This window comes from Lissotriton helveticus, chromosome 1_1 (assembly GCF_964261635.1).
Source record: "Lissotriton helveticus chromosome 1_1, aLisHel1.1, whole genome shotgun sequence".
In the NCBI taxonomy this organism is placed as follows: Eukaryota; Metazoa; Chordata; class Amphibia; order Caudata; family Salamandridae; genus Lissotriton; species Lissotriton helveticus.
In genome coordinates, this window is record NC_136057.1 from 109,505,539 (window position 1) to 109,520,749 (window position 15,211).

Genomic DNA, 15,211 nt, shown 5'->3' on the forward strand with positions numbered 1-15,211 from the left:
CAGTCACTCCTTTGTTGCTATTATACATGTATTCTGAACACCGTTTTGGACCACTAACAGGCACTGCATGAAACTTGCCCTTGCTTGGAGCCTGAACACCAGCGCCCTCTGACGTGACCGTTATAGTACCCAGAAGCGACTCAGCTGGAAAGTATGGACTATACAACAGTAATGTGCCGAACGAAGAAAACAATACAAAAGCACAACATGTTGAGAACTGGAGGCAAGATTCAGTAACACGTGAACATAAACGGGACTTTATCACTGATATAAATTACCTGAACATGTTAATTGGTCAGAAATGAGCAGTGTTTTTCTCTGTAAGGTTAGAGGCATGAATATAGGGCCCAAAAGGGACCCGTTTCAATGTCCGCACCAAAATACAACGGGATCGGAGTCCCGGAGGGAACCGGCCCACTTAAAGCCCGGTGGCTAATGTTATTTGATGACTTGTAGCCATGCATTTACAAAGATGAAACAGGACTAAAACTAGTATTAGAGAGCAAGGTTTGTAATAAGGCCTGGTGGGTATCAGTATGCGCCTGCTAGCCGGGGCAGAGGGGAGGAGGGGAAGGGTAGACGGCTGCCCACGATTCCATAAAATAATTATTTTACTTTCATGATTATGAAATGCAATGCGCAGGGTCGTGTTCGCAAACTTCATATAACAACGGGTAGTGTGCCATACTGCTCCAAGTCGCCCAATATAGAGCAAACGCCTCTTCATTAATGGACCCCTCCCTCTCTCACACACGCAGCAATGCTTCTGAGAGTAAATCCCACCAGCCTGGGCGTTAGTTGAGGGGTAGGTCTCTTCAGATGCCGAGTTGCCCCTCTTTGCCTCCTGCTGGGACAGGAATGATTTTACAACGCAACCAGGTGTCGCAAAGCATTTACCACGCGACCCTGCTGGGCTGTAACGCTGTGGAAATGAGATCCTGCCGGCGCTACATTTTCGTATTTTAATGTGCAGGCTCACCTCCTCCCCTTTCCAGAACGGCACCTGTGTTTCAATCAGAATGTAATGCCGGGAAGGCCGGACAGGCAACAGAAATCTGGGACCCTCCCGAGAAATCCAGGATTTTAGACCACCATGATTGTAGGGGGGAATGCTACTTCACAACGAAATATGATTTTATCTAGAGAAACAACATATTCTAGTCTGAAAATTAATGTTTGTACCATATTTATGCATGTCTACACGTACAGCGCGTACGTTTACACGTGTTTTACGAATGTGATTACTCCTAAAAGTTGTGGCATCCCAAGAAGAAGGCCTGGAAGTCTGCCGATTTCACAGCAAAAAAAAGGGAAATTCGATTCAAATGTATACATAAGCCCACGGTAATGTTTTTTGTGTGAATTTGCCCCAGGATTCACCCCTAGCATGCATATACAAGTAGTGTATAATGCGCAGTCAGGTATCTTTTGTCATTTAATTAATACTTTCACATGTATCCCTGCTCTGCCAGCACTGAGGCTCTCTGTCCAGTGTGTGCGCCATGGTGCTGCAGAACATTTTGCTGTAGGAAGTGCGTTTCTGGTGAACAACAAAACATTTGTAATCAGGAGTGACTCCCAGCTGGCGCGGAATCTGGATGCCTTCATGTAGTAGGGCGCTGAGGTGTCGCTGGTCACACAATCCACTGGGATTGGCCCGCTGGCTGAAGAGATCTGCCACTCAAAACAGATGGGCATAGGAGACAGATGCGGAGCCAGCATAAAGAAAGGAAATGAGAAGCAGAAACAGACAGGGAGAAAATAGAAGAAAGATACAGAGGTCAAGATAAAAAGAAAGAAAAACAAAGAGGTGGGGGTTCAGAGTGCAGCAAAGAAGGATAAGAAAACATGAGAAGGAGAGCGAAAGACGTAACGCCTTAAACTCGCCATGGTTTGATTTTTAAAAAACGTTCTGATATGCGGAGAGGATGAAGCTCTTCTGAAAGCACGAGAGCTCAGCCCAGAGAAAGCCAAAGCAGGAAGGCTGGAGAAGTGTGAGCCTGGTGGGGGGGTGGGATGCGAGCGGGTGGGAGGCAAAGCGGCCGCAAAATGAAACGAGTCACGCATGGTTTAACAAGTTAAAAAACAAGACCTCCAGCAGGCAAAAGCAATAAAAGGCTTTCATGCCAGGCCGGGAAACTGAAAGCACGGCCGGCCGGCCGTGAAAGCCTTTGATGCAGCAGGGGGTAGAGCGGGAAGAGCTGCTGGCGGCACCAAGCTGGGCAACAGATGGCTGGCGATTTGATGCTGTGCACGCGCATTTTAACTCATTGCGCTTGCGCATTAAGCTAAAAGCGCACGTGCACTTCATCAAATCGCCAGTCTGGTTAAACTCTGTTTAAGCCCCTATAGTCTCGCTCCGCTCAATGCGCATGCGCATTGACAGGCGAGACCTAAAAAGTCGATATTAAGGGCCGAGCTTGAAACAGAACTAAATCAGGCATGTTTAAAAGTACAATGCTCAGCAACAAAAGCTAACAAATACTTACTTAGGAAAGCCAGAATTTGCATGCAGGAGTATTATGATGAACAAGGATACACAGCTAAAAACATATCTTTACAAAAGGTATTTGAAAAGAGCGAGTATCGGGGTAAACTACTGGCTTGGCAGACAAGAAATCGCACAGAGAAAAATAAGATAATATCAATAATAGAAACAGAGACAAAGACAAGTATCAAAGACCCTGAAGAAATTCAGAAGTAATCTTTTAAGCATTATAAAGCAATATATGGTACCCAACATCAAGGGGATATAAGAGCACTTACTGATTTTTTAGTTAAGCAATAAATCCGAAGACTGAAAGAAAACCAAATAAACCCTTGGTAGCAAAATGTACCCTTAGTGAGATTGAGACAGTTGTAAAGCCCTAAGCAAATGGTAAAGCCTGCGGGGAAGATGGCATTCCGGCAGAGTCGTATAAAAGTTTTGCGGCAGTTTTAAACCCAGAACTACTCAAATTAGCCAATCATGTTCTGGAGGGTGGGGAGATTCCGGATTCATTTTGTTTAGCAACGGTAGTCAGCTTTATAAAAAAAGGATAAGATAATGAATACATCAATTCATATAAGCCATTCGCCTTTTAAATGTGGATTATAAATTATGAAGCTTTTAGCTAACCAAATCAATTTAGTCATGGGAACTTTTATCCACTCCGACCAGTGCGGTTATCTTTTAATACAATCTTTCTAACTGAAGCTTTAGATTATTTTGCATGGAAAAACATGCTTGCACAGGTGATTATTTGGTAAGCTGGGAGAGCCTTTTTATAATTCTTTTAAAAGATTTCCTATTAGATTGATTCAGTTAATATCTGGTATGTACAAGAGAGCAAAAGCCCAAATAGTTATAAATGCTAGAAATAGTGGAACATGCATGATAAATAGGGGAAAAAGATAGGACTGCACTTTATCACGCATTTTTTTTGACCTCTTCATTGAACCTTTAGCTATCGCTGTTCGTGATTCACCAAATATAAATCTACCTGTAGATGGTATGACTCCCATTAAATTATACGCAGATGATATACTGTTGTTTTTAAAACCAGCTATTGAAAATCAAAAAAGAGTTTTGTCAATCTTTCAAATGTATTAAGACCTGGAAGGTTATAAGATTAATAAATCAAAAACTGAGATTTTATTATGTAATTGTACACAAGACACTTTAATGCACACATTTTATCCATTAATTAATTCCAGAACCAAGCGATATCTGGGGGTGTATTTCACACAAAATATTAATAACTTATTTGAACTAAATTAAACCCCCCTTTCCAGTAAGATTAAGGCAATATTCACTAAATGGAATAAGTTGCCTCTCTCCATTATGGGGTCGAATTGGGTTAATTCGGATGTCAGTTTTACCACTATATAATTTTATGTTCGCTGCTGATCCTGTGGCTCTACAGATGAAGTTTTTTAAGGAAATAGAGAGCATGTTTATAGCTTTTATTTGGGCAAAGAAATCCCCTTGCTCAGCACTAGACACTTTATATAGGCCACTGAAAGAAGGTGGACTAGCCCTTCATAATTGAAGAATTTAATGTTTTACGAATTTTGCACTCAGCACTTTTAGATTCACTAGATCCTCAGGATGTCATGGAAAAAAAAAAGTTTTTTATGGGATTATGATACTGCAGATTTTTTACATCTTGCTAAAACACCTTAAACAAGCATTTACAAAGCAATGGTCTCGGCATTATTAAGGGTAGAGCTATTGGCATTGCTCATGAATTTTTTTAAAATAAATGGTATTGTCATTTACAATGGCAATAGGTGAGCATTAGAGAGTAGTAGAGAGTATTTGCGGACACAGAGCCACACACACACACACACAGACAGAGCCGCGCACACACACACAGACAGAGCCGCGCACACACACACAGACAGAGCCACACACAGTCAGAGCCACACACACAGACAGAGCCACACACACAGAGTCACGCACACACACACACACACACCCACGCGCACACACACACAGACAGAGCCACGCGCACACACAGATAGAGCCACGCGCACACACAGACAGAGCCACGCGCACAGACAGAGCCGCGCACACACACACAGACAGAGCCGCGCACACACACACACAGACAGAGCCACACACAGACAGAGCCACACACACAGACAGAGCCACACTTACAGAGCCACACTTACAGACAGAGCCACGCACACACACACACACACACACAGACAGAGCCACGCGCTCACACAGATAGAGCCACGCGCACACACAGACAGAGCCACGCTGAATATATGCCCGGGTCCGAGTACAGGTGGATTCAAGACTCAGCCAGCAGCAGCAAGCACATGGTTTCATAACAATGCAGGTCACTGGGACACCCTGCTCCAGTCCGGGAAATCCAAATCACACCCCTTTGCATTCTGGGAGTTGTGGGCTTAGTTCACTTCAGTTGAAGAGACAGGACGAGAACAATGAGATTACAAAGGTTTGCAAGTGAAAGGGTCAAGACTGGGGGAGCCCAGGTTGTCGGCTGGCACGGAGCCCACTAGTCACCCTCACCAAACACTCCCTTGCACAGTACTTACAATGAAATGGGGATAGACACACACTTCCCTCTTGGCACGCAACAGCCTGTGATCTTGGAGAGCTGTGGACGGCAGAGTAAACTAACCGGTTTGTGCCCTGGTCTAAAATTAGACTGGGAGCAGCGGATGTGTTTGTAGCATCATCACCATGGCAGCCAGGCCCCGCCCCCAGCACTGGTGTGACGCACTGACCCCTGGCAGGCTCTGAGGCAATCCCCACCCACGCACAGGCCTCTTATCTGTGTAACAAGGGCAGGGCGCCTGTGTGACCCCGGGGATGGGTGTGGTTGCCCTGCAGTGATGCCAGAGGCTGCCCAGAGGATCACTGTCTGAAGCTGGTGCTGCAAGGGACAGGACAAACTCTTTCGCGACCAACTTCACGACTTTGAGCAACACTCAAAACCCTCAAAAGGTCCAGACTGATATTCCTACAGAACAGCTTCCAGCCGCAGGTTCAATCTGCTGGAGACATACATGCATTGAACGCATTATAGACACTTTTTAAAATACATTTGCCAAATTTAAAGAAGCTAATTCCCTTCCACCCCCCAACCACCATATACAAAAAAAAAGCGATATGACGTGACCAGCACTGGCCACTTCATAGCGCTTTTTTTACCGTCATTTTCCTCGTTGTCCACCGCAAGTAGCTTCTCATCGATGAGACCTATTGGCTTTGCCAGTGAGGCCACTTAGAATATAATCTTCTCACAGTATTAGATAAAACAAAATATTGAAGTATTTATAAAACCTTAAATGTCAGCCGGCCCAGCTCCCGTCCCTCTAGGCACACCCTCAGGTTTAATGTGAAGCTGAGGACACGCACATTAAACACAAACCTAATTCTAGAACCTTCTCTTCCTCGCCGAATGTACACGGCTGAAAGCCCTTCACAAAGAGAGCCGCAGACTGTGGACGTAGGTGTTCAGCAGCGAGTACCCGCGGGGCCCCTGAAGGGAATGATTGAAGCGACGCAGTCAGATTTGAAGGAGAAATACCTCAAACGCATTTCTCGACAAGAAATAATCTCCAATAATGGGAACTGTACTTAGTAACATGACTGCAAGGAGGAGAGTAAACCTCCGAGCGTGATTGAATTGTACAAAGTGGCGCCCTTCATTTAATTTTATCGCCGGGCAGTAAACTCGCGCGTCCCTCAAAAGTGCATTGATTGAAAACAAGCACTGGCCGCACCCGCGCCTCGCGTTTAAAGTTAAAACAAGCAACAAGGAGGGGCAGGACAGCAAGCACTCACCTGAGGACGACTTCTTCCGCCGGCGGTCGGGGGGAAATGGCAGAACAAAAGCGCCGCCATTTTCGCAATTCGGGGGCGTGTTTTTTTGCTGAGTGACGGAGGACGTCACTGATTACATTTTTTTTTAAAACACGCCCCCGAATCTGCTCAAGCCGGAGCTAGAACCGAGTGACGCCCCTCTTCTCCAATGGCTGGCCAGCATATACGAGGCCAGCCAATGGAGAAGAGGGGCGGGTTCAAGCCCCCATACTACACAACATTAAATCTTCGGCTCCGCCCACGGCTTCGCAGTGCGACGGTAGCCTCGACCTAAAAAGTCAGATATAAGACTCTGCAATGGTGTATAAAACGAAAGGCACAGATATTCAAGCACTGCAAAATCCCAGTGATTAATGGTGTAACTAAATTGACGGCTGTGTATGTGGGGGTTCGCCACCTAGTAGAAAAGAAATGCAAATCAGTCTTGACCCTGTGCCTCATGGGAACAGTCCAGACCTAACTGCCAAGCCAGGTCCTCCCTGGTTGGGTCTAAACTGGGGTGGCATGGTGAGCAAAAGAATGATGGATTTAACCCAGATCTCTTGACTGGGGGTGAATGTAAGATTTATTCAGCATTCCGCCCATCATTTGTTTGCATAGCACTTTTCACCCTAAGTGTGATGGGTATGCCCAGACGTGGGTCCCTTGCTCACTGTGCCACTGGATTCAAGCTAGCCTGGCTGATAAAGGGTAATACACAGAAACAGGTCCCAGGATGCTTGTTTCCGGTCCAGGGAGGACCTGGCTTGGCAGGTCGGTCTGGACTGTTCCCATGAGGCACAAGGTCAAGACTGATTTGCATATGATTGGGTCTAAACTGGGGTAGCATGGCGAGCAGAAGAACAATGGATTTAACCCAGATCTCTTGACTGGGGATGAATAGATGATTTATTCAGCATTCCGTCCATCATTTATTTGCGTAGCACTATGCACGAAACCTAGGCATAATGCTAGACTCATCGCTCACAATCAAAGGCTAGATTAACATTGTATCTTCGGCCTGCTTCAACACCCTTCGTATACTCTGAAAAGCTTTCAGATAGATCCCATCCGAATCCAGAAAAACGGTCATGCGCGCCCTCATCAGTAGCAGACTGGACTACGGCAATGCTCTCTATACCAGAATCTACAAGAAACGACTACGTTAAATCCAGAACGGCCAGAACGCCACAGTCAGACTGATCCTAGACATCACCCGTCGCAACCACATCACCCAACAGCTCCGAGATCGCCACTGGCTCCCCATTCAATGAAGAATAACCTTCAAGCTCCTCACCCACCCATACAAGGCCCTCCAGAACTTCGGACAATCATACTTAAACAACCGCCTCGTTTTCCACACACCCAAGAGCCACTTCCGATCACCTGACCTCTCTCTGGCCACCGTCCCACGCATCCACAAGACCAGGACTGGAGGAAAGGCCTTCTCCTACCTCGCAGCCAAGACCTGGAACACCTTCCCACTCCACCTCCGGCCCATCCCTACACCGCTTCTGTTCAGCAAGGACCTCAAGACCTGGGTCTTTGGATGACCCCAGCACTCAACAGAGCAATCCCCCCTCCCCCAGCACCTTGAGACCCTTGTGGTGGAGTAGGTGCGCTTTGATGGAGCAAGGTTGCGCATGAAAAGCAACTTGCCCAGACTCAGCCCTCTCTAAATAACTTGTAAACCTACTAAACAACATGTTTTGTCTTATTAATATTGCACCACGTGACATTTTTAGTATCTAGGGGAAGCTTGCCTATGTGCTTTTACTAACCGTAATCCTTTTGCATTATTATGGCCGCCACAACGCAGGATCTGTTCTGCGCATGCGTCAGTCATACTCATGTGAAATGATGTACCTTTCGCTTGAGGGAAAAACTTTGCTTCTGCGCACTAGAACCTAAAATGGGTTCTCTATGTCATAACGTGATAATGCTTGCTTTGCTGCTTTCACTAAATTGTTCATTCTGCTTAACCCCTAACGCTATAGTTAAAATAAAGTAATGGGAATAGAGTAGAGATAAGTGGTATACAGAACATTCATTTATTCTTTGTTCTAAAACTGTTTGTTTTCTATTTTTGCATGTATCACATTTCGGGCCTGATGAAATCCCACTGCACCCATTTTGGACATGCGCACAAGAAACCAAGAAAGCCCAAGTCATGGCATTGAATGAGTGCCAGGGACAGTCTTGACTGAGATGCGCCTGGGAAGATGACCTGCTGAACTCTCAAAAGGAAGTTATATTATAACATTGTATTGACTATTAGAACATCCATTGTTGGGTGGAATAAACGTGCATGGGAAAATAAAGTTATGGGCGGGAACGCTAATTTCAATATTCTAAAGAAAAGTTTCATTTTGATATGGTGTGATGACCTCTCCTCGTCTTTTGTCCAATCAAAATTAGGGATCCTTACACTTGCCATATTGGGGGGTGGTACACTGCCCTGAAAAATAGTATAACTAGAGTAGGCTTAGCTAGTTAGTTTTGTCCGACTTGTCTGAATAGCTGACCTGTCACTGACCCAACGCCAGGCGCGGTGCATCCATTGGGGCGTGGGGGCGTAGCCCCGCCGTCCGCAGCCGCCCGCAGCTCCGACGTTTCTGAACTCCGACGCCGAGGGAGAACTGACAATGCATGCCAGTCAGCATGACGTCAGACCACTCATCAGAGACTGAAGAGGGTGGGCGGTCTGGCGTCATGTTGACTGACATGCATTGTCAGACACGGGGGCAGCAGGCAGCAGCACAACAGAAGTGCGCATGAGTGGGGACTGAGGGCGAATTTTCGCACCGTGCCCACTCATGCACACTTGTGTTCTTACTTGTTAGCGCATGCCCATTAGGAGCCCCTCGGTCTCCTAATGGGCGTGCTGCGGGCGAGGAGTAACTGTGCCCTGGTGCTGCAGATTGGCTTAGGGGTTGCCACTCAGTGCTGCTGTTCCTGTTCCGGTTCCTGTTTGAAGATGAGGCGCCAACGCGGACCAGGAGCAGAGGCGGTCAGGTAAGTTTTCTCAATGTTATTCTCCCTTGGCGCACCCCCCACCGTGACCCCCTCCCCTCGCACCCCCCCCCCCGCCACCCCACCTCGCGAGTACTGCGAGCCATGACTGTTTGAATGGTTTTAATTAACTGTGAATAAATTAGCAATGGGCAGTGAGCGAATGCTACACTCACGGAGCACTGCACGTACACTACAATCATTGATAATTCCTCTGTACCCCTTGCACTGGGTCTTGGGGGCACACTTTAGTTACTGGGCAGCGCGTGTACTCTACTCATAAAGCAGTAGGCACCGACTGCTGTCACCGGACTGCACGTATTCGTTTATTACTGCACTACCGCTGGCAGTGATTGCACATTCAGATTACTGGCCAGCCCTTTAACCGAGGGACAATGCGCTTCACTCGCTGTGCATTATGTGTGTACTGGTAGCTGCAGCGCGTGGACTCTATAATCGCTCGCTCGTACTGGTGTTCTGGCGCCGGTCCTCGGTGAGGCAGACTGTATTTATGGCAGAATTCAATGCTCAAGCCTTAATGTAGCAGAGATGTCTGGGTTGGGAGCGTGTTCAGGCAGCGCTAGGAAGGATCCTAACAGAAATAGTGACACAAACCCCAAATACCTCCCGGAGGTGAGCTTCTACCGCTGGACACGAAGAGCTCACATCACTTCTTTGTTCCACTTGGGTACAAACCTGCCAGACAGCAAATCCCTTATTACTAGAAAGCGGATAATAAATCCCTGGGGCAGCGATTTCAGCCAAGACCCATAAAAAGCATCACTGACAATAGAGCAGAGCGCGAGCAGGCGCATTGACCCACGGTTCTATTCTGGCTGCTGCATCTAAACCCACTTTCCTTTGCAGTGCAGGCTGTAGCAGTGACGAACAGCCTACAATAACAACACCAGTGTCTGTGGGGGGGCTGCTTGCATTCTTGGGTCTGTGCTAAGCACCCCCAGCTGCTCAGAGGCCCCAGCTGACGTGGTGTTATGTACTGGAGTCTGTCACCAGGCAATGTCGGGCCTAGACAGGCTGAAAGACATGAAACCTATTGAGTGCAGTGCATTGAAGGGTGAGTGATGTCTGTGTGAGTGCAGGGTGAGCAGTGTGCCTGTGTGAGTCCAGGGTGAGTGATGTCTGTGTGAGTATAGGGTGAGCAGTGTGCCTGTGTGAGTCCTGGGTGAGTGATGTCTGTGTGAGCGCAGGGTCAGCAGTGTGCCTGTGTGAGTGATCTCTGTGACAGTGCAGGGTCGGTGATGTCTGTGTGAGCGCAGGGTGAGCAGTGTGCCTGTGTGAGTCCAGGGTGAAAGATGTCTGTGACAGTGCAGGGTTGGTGATGTCTGTGTAAGCGCAGGGTGAGCAGTGTGCTTGTGTGAGTCCAGGGTGAGTGATGTCTGTGTGAGTGCAGGTTGAGCAGTGTGCCTGTGTGAGTCCAGAGTGAGTGATGTGGATGGGTGAATGCTGGCTTAGTGATGTGTCAGGGAAGGGTGAGTAATGGGTCTATGAGTGCAGGGTGACTGTGCCTATGCGAATGCAGGGAGAGAGATGTATCTGTGTAAGTGCAAAGAGACTTGTCTGGCTACTCCCAGAGATGTATTGGCCAAGATACCTCTTTCTCAAATGTGCTTCAGAATGCACCATTTGCCCATTCTTTTTTCAAAATGTTCTCGTGGGAGAACCCCTGATTACCCCATAGGTGGTTGGGCCTCGCGCGCTCGCCACAGTGCAGTATTTACGCCCTACCACTTTCAAATGTCACCAGCCGCCCCTGCCCAACGCACTCAATAGGCGATCGAGAGCAGAGGTGCTGGCAGAGCACTCTGTCAGAAAGATCGATAGCAATTTCGGTGTTTCTAAGGGAGAAGATTTGATGACCCAATTGGGGTTCGACTGTTAGCTGTAGAGAGGGTTGTAACGCTGGCGGAGCAACTTTAGCTGTGGGTGTCAGTCTTAACCTATGGTGGTCTTGTCCTGATCCAATTTGGCTTTACCTGTCCTGATTCTGGTCTGCACCTGTTTTATCCTGGTGGCACCTGTATATTCGCGGTTCTGTCCTTTATCCCAGCCCGTTGCCAGGGTTGGTCTTCACGCTATTTTAGGTAAATATAAATAAATGTGGGTATGTTATCGTCTGTCATCCCTTTTCTCTTCCCTACCTTTGTTTAAATGGCAAAATTAAGTTTCACAACTTCTTTGCATATTATTGCTTTCATCATTATCTTCCTAATTGAAAGAGCTTTAATCTTGCATATTTGGACTGTGACATTTAATAATTTTCATCGATAAAGAGTCGAAATCTTCCCCGAGTTTGTGGTTATTTAAGGTAAATGAAGTATTATTGTTCTACCTATTTTCTTGCTAACTTCCTTGATCCCTTAGGACTTTAGGTACCGATGATAAGGATTGGTAAGACAATGGTATAGGTCCTAAAACGAAATTCATAAATCACTGATTAGAGTTGGCGCCAAGGTCACCTGGTGGTTCTTAGGCTTAGTCATGCGTATGGGCCCAGTGAGGATGGTAAGACTAGCCGGGTGACTATCAGCTTCACCAACCTCTGATTGATTGATCGCCTGCTCCCTGATCACCTCCTGCCCCCCCCCAGGGGGCCCCATAGAATCCTTCACCCCTGTCCCCACCCCAGGGGGCCCCATAGAATCCTTTACCCCTGCCCCTCCCCCCCAGGGGGCCCAATAGAATCCTTCACCTCTGTCCCTCCCCCCCATGGGCCCAATAGAATCCTTCACCTCTGCCCCTCCCCCCCAGGGGCCCAATAGAATCCTTCACCTCTGCCCCTCCCCCCCAGGGGCCCAATAGAATCCTTCACCTCTGCCCCTCCCCCCCAGGCGGCCCAATAGAATCCTTCACCTCTGCCCCTCCCCAGCCAGGGGGCCCCAGAACCCTTCACCTCCTCCCCTCAGGGGGCCCCATAGAATCCTTCTCCTCTGCCCTCCCTTCCCCCCCTCCGGGTGTCCAGTGACCCCCCTCAGCCTGGGTCTGGTTCAGCTCTCTCTGGTGCTCGTGAAATCCCATAAACACAAACAGTGATGACGCTGCACTCACCCCTGCACCGGGGATCCTGCCCTGTCTGCAGCAAACATGGGGTCAGGGGTCAGCTGTCAGGACAAAACACAGGTCCCTCAGCGCATGCGCAAACCCCGGCGGACCGCTGTCACGGTATCACACAGGCCGTGCTGCGCATGCGCAGACCCTTAAAAACGGTCTCCTCTCAACTTGTAACCAAAGGTCCGCGGATGCGCAGTTATTAACAGTCGATCTTTTTACAAACGTGTAACCCGAGTTTAGCGCATGCGCAGATCTGCATTCACTACCTCCGGAAGTGACGTCCTCGGTGGCTGCCGCCAGTGAGTCTGACTCGCAGACAGTTGAGCTGCAGCCTCGGGGGCGCCTCGAAGCGGAGGCTTCATCTGCAGGCGCTGTGAGGCTGGTGAGTCAGAGGTGAGGCTGAGGAGGGGGTGGGAGAGGGGGGGATCATCTCTGTCATCGACCCTCATCCTTCGAGCGTCGATCCCACAGACCCTGTGTTGACTCCTCCTGGAGGCTCCTCGAGGCCCGGGGCCTTTACAAGCCTCAGTTCATAAACTTTTCGTGAATTCTGTATCTATGTCCTCAGAGCACAAGTCCTGAACAATCATTGGCAAAGCCAATAGATTTCACCCATGCAAAGTCTCTTGGCTTTGCCAATGTTTGTTTAGCCATGCTGCACAGCACTGCGGCTGCTGTGAATACAGCTCAAAGTAAAGTCAAACAGAGCAAAGCGCTGACACCCCAGAGTGCACCGCGGCCTTGGACTGTGTTATTCTTTGTCATGTTGCACAGCAGCTCGCAAGCTTTGCATCATGTCTAAATAAGCATTGACAAAGCCAAATACCTCTCATGTTATGCGAGAGCTATTCAGCTTTGTTAATGTTTTTTGGTGACGATCCAAGGATTGTTGGCTGCAACATTACGCCAGGGCTTCCAACACCTGGGAAATGTGGGGATGATTTCATAAACACAGTCACTCATTTAATTACAATACCACACAAGCAATATTCCCTCTATTTTTTCCTCTGTGTGTGAGAGGGTAAGGTCTCTGTGTGCTGCAGCCAAGGCTAAGTCAAGAACCTGGCCACGCGTGTAGACCAGAGCTTTAAGTGAGATGATAGGTAGGTAGGTATAACTTTATTGCATTATTAATTAAAACCTTTGCAAACAAATAAAACATTAGTTCACAAGATACAGCTTCTTCTTTAAAAGATGTTAAAAGATTACAAATATGTTGTAGGTCATTAAAATTGCAAAGGAGTAAAAATGTGTAGGTAAAATAGTTCTTCTTAGTGAAAAAGATAAATCAGCATAGGGCTTGTTCTCATTGGCGGATCCACACCAAGAAATGATATTTGTGGAGAGAACGAGTCAATGAGCTCACAGCCAGGCCGTACTGACTGCTGGGAGCTTAGCAGCCAGGGAGGTATTCATAGGACTTAATCAAAGCGCTAGGAGAGACGGTTGTTGACCTTGACTCATACGTACGATAGCATAGGATAAAGACCGATGACTTGGGGTCTTCCCGACTTAGCTTAGCGTTCGCTTCCCTCATAAACCGAACAAGGCTGCAGGAAAGACGGATGTTGCTGCCATCAAAACAGGCCTTTACCGCTTCCCTACAAGATCGAACCTGACTTGCAATCAGGAGCTGTTTGAGAAACTTTCTCCTTTCCGCTCTCAAGCCGTTGCAGATGCATAGTAGATGTACTATGTCTTCGTTTAAATTTCGACAAACGAGATATGTTATCCTGAGCACTCTGTAGATCGATTAAATGAATGTAACTTTAACTCTTCAGGTGGGTGCCCTGGTCGTCGCACGTAGCCTTAACGTGCCTTGGAAACTGCAATGTATTTTGAAGTTAGGGTCACTAACTTCTAGACTGGGCTCTCCAAATTCACACGAAAACACTGTTTTCTCATTGCATTATTTACTTTTAATTGCAGTTCATATTGTTTTCATTTTGATTCTTAGATTAAATATTTACTGTTGATGTATATTTCCAACATAATAACATCTTATGCTGTCTGCACAATAGTCGAATTCATCCAAAGTTTACAACGTTTCACAATACCCAATGCATTTCGGGTCAAACCATAGCCAAGACCCTTCGTCGGGGGTAAGTTTGAACGCGCGTGGACGCTTCTATGGGAGTCTGCTGAAAGCGTTCAAACTTACCCCCGACGAAGGGTCTTGGCTATGGTTTGACCCGAAATGCATTGGGTATTGTGAAACGTTGTAAACTTTGGATGAATTCGACTATTGTGCAGACAGCATAAGATGTTATTATGTTGGAAATATACATCAACAGTAAATATTTAATCTAAGAATCAAAATGAAAACAATATGAACTGCAATTAAAAGTAAATAATGCAATGAGAAAACAGTGTTTTCGTGTGAATTTGGAGAGCCCAGTCTAGAAGTTAGTGACCCTAACTTCAAAATACATTTCGTTTAAATTTCCACACAGTCTGCAGCAGTTGGTGGAGGTTGTGCGTTTCCATGGAGGAAGGTGGGGCTTTGCTGGTAGGATTCCCATCCTCAGATGAAGGAACCGTTCTTTTGTTGTTCTTGCGAAACCTGTTCCTAGATATGGTTGGGGCTTTGTTGACACATAGCTCTGAATCACGAACCAGCCATGGGATCTCCTACTAAGGGCAGCTTTGTCTTCTGCGAGAGATGCGATCTTTACTGATTTATTTACCAGGACCTTAAAACTTTTCTGGGATGGGCATGAATCCCATAGGTCCTGTAAAGCTAACAGCTTGATTGCTGATTGGAGGTAGGTCTTCGCTGGGCTTTCATTTCTCTTTGAGATTTCCAAC

The 15,211-nt window shown here is 47.2% G+C and overlaps 2 protein-coding genes across 2 annotated transcripts in view; one reads left to right on the forward strand and one right to left on the reverse strand.

Annotated features, from left to right (window-relative positions):
* LOC144761743 (uncharacterized) overlaps window positions 1-12,463 on the reverse strand; it is a 94,771-nt gene extending 82,308 nt beyond the window's left edge. Inside the window, exon 1 of the mRNA XM_078647021.1 lies at window positions 12,401-12,463. The gene's annotated coding sequence lies outside the window, so the exon portion shown is untranslated. The remainder of the gene's footprint in view (window positions 1-12,400) is intronic.
* Window positions 12,464-12,611: 148 nt separating this feature from the next.
* Window positions 12,612-15,211, forward strand: part of LOC144761846 (uncharacterized) — a 38,453-nt gene continuing 35,853 nt past the window's right edge. The window contains exon 1 of the mRNA XM_078647095.1: window positions 12,612-12,785. The gene's annotated coding sequence lies outside the window, so the exon portion shown is untranslated. The remainder of the gene's footprint in view (window positions 12,786-15,211) is intronic.